The sequence below is a fragment of the Ornithorhynchus anatinus genome, chromosome 13 (genome assembly GCF_004115215.2).
Source record: "Ornithorhynchus anatinus isolate Pmale09 chromosome 13, mOrnAna1.pri.v4, whole genome shotgun sequence".
Taxonomy (NCBI): domain Eukaryota; kingdom Metazoa; phylum Chordata; class Mammalia; order Monotremata; family Ornithorhynchidae; genus Ornithorhynchus; species Ornithorhynchus anatinus.
Genome location: NC_041740.1, coordinates 17,668,288 through 17,670,163, shown reverse-complemented (window position 1 = coordinate 17,670,163; position 1,876 = coordinate 17,668,288).

Sequence of the window (1,876 nt, the reverse complement as noted above, 5' to 3'; positions counted from 1 at the left end):
AAAAGAGTAAAAGTTTCCTGTTGGCTCCATTTCACTTTAAATTCCATTGAACGGTGTTTCATGAAAAAGTCAATCCGGAACCAGATGGAGAGCCATCTCGAGGCATGTAGAAATTGGCAAGTGACATTCCTGAGTGGGATCCTAACACTGCTTCACGGTTGGGCCCGAGAAGCAATCAGTTGATTGTATTTATTGAGCACGTCCTGTGTGCAGAGCACTGTACTAAGCCCTTGGGAGAGTACAAAACAACAGAGGAGGCAGACATGTTCCGGGCCCACTACAAGCTTTCAGTCCAGGAATTAATCTCTTGAGCCAAATGTTCTCTAAAATGTTTCATGACTGATCTTTCGACATGCCACTTCCCCACATGGGAAAGATAAACATTCATCATTTTATTTATTTCCTTTAACCCTGGGTATATATCAAAGCCCCAATTTTGCCCCTTTTGGTTCTCTCGTTGTGAAAATGACTTTTTTTTTCCCTAAATGTGCATTTCTCAGCTGCCAGATTATGGACTGGCTCACAGGAACCCACAATGATTTTTCTCTTTATCTGAGAAGCGCAGCAGGTGTCTGCTGATCTAATTGGAATGCTGCATTTCCGTGGGTCCCCGCCCATTATATGACATCCTCTTCTCAACCTCCTTTTCTCTTTCCTCATCTTTTGGTTCAGTATTTTATGCAAGTTTTACCACTGTTTGAGGTTTTATGTCTTGAGTTTGAAAGAAATGAAAGGAAGTAAAGCTCATGAGCTAGGGGGTGGGAGGCAGAAGAAGAGCCAGCCGAAGAAACCGAGAAAGTCCAGAAAGCCAAGAGGAGAATCGGGAGTGAACTGGGGCAGAAAAGTCAAAGTTGGATAGTGTTTCTGGGAGACGTAAGTTGTCCACCGTATCAAAGGCAACCGAGAGTTCAAAGAGGATTAGGATGGAATAGCATTTAGGAAATTTGGTGGAAGGTAGCTCTTTGGTAACTCTGAAGAGAATGGTCTCAGTGGAGTGGAGGGGACAGAAACTGGATTGGAAAGGGTCAAGAAGGAAGGTGGACAGGGCAATAGAGAGATAGCTGGATGGTGCTGAGGGGTCCAGAGTGGAACCTTTTAAGGTTAGGGAAGACAGTGGGCATGTTTAAGGCAGAGGGGAGGCAACTGTCAGAGAGTGAACTATCCAAATGGCCAACAGGGAAGGAAGAAGAATGGGTGTGAAGAGGGGGTGCTTGTTGCTCTTTTTCTCCCTCTTGGTGCCACGATCTTCCCGTAGCCTCTACTCCAAGGCAGTCATTCCGTCACCCCTTCCCTCGCCCCCACCATGTCTGAGCGCCTCCCGCCAGGCTGACCCACCTTCTGCACCTTCCTCCCAAAAGATATCGTTTGAGAGTTTCATTAATAACGACAGCGACGGTACCATAGTGCACCCTGGGCTATTTTTAAATGATGAGCTGTGCATCTAAATAATGGAGGCAGAAAAACCTAATGAAAAAACCTCAAAGAAAATACGAATAATCAACTTTTGATGAGACCCTTCCTGTTTTATGGGATTACATATGTTCCCGTGTCTAATATCTGCGTCTGTTAGAATCCCAGGCTACACTCCAGCCTGTCAGTCTAACACGTTTCAGGGCAGTTTCACCAAGCCGCTTCCAAATGGAGTCTTGGCTCTGGAGCATTTCCGGCCTCGAGGATGGCTGCTTTTCAGTAACAACATCGAGGAGTTGTCTCGCAGCGGATACCAAAGCGCACCGGAGAGAGTCTCTTTACTTATTTTCAGATACTTACACGCGATGGAGCACAGATGGGTAACTACACAGACCAGAGCACGATTCAGAGGCATCGTTAGAAGCATTTAAAAATACCCAGTGAAGGAAAGATAGCTGAATTTACT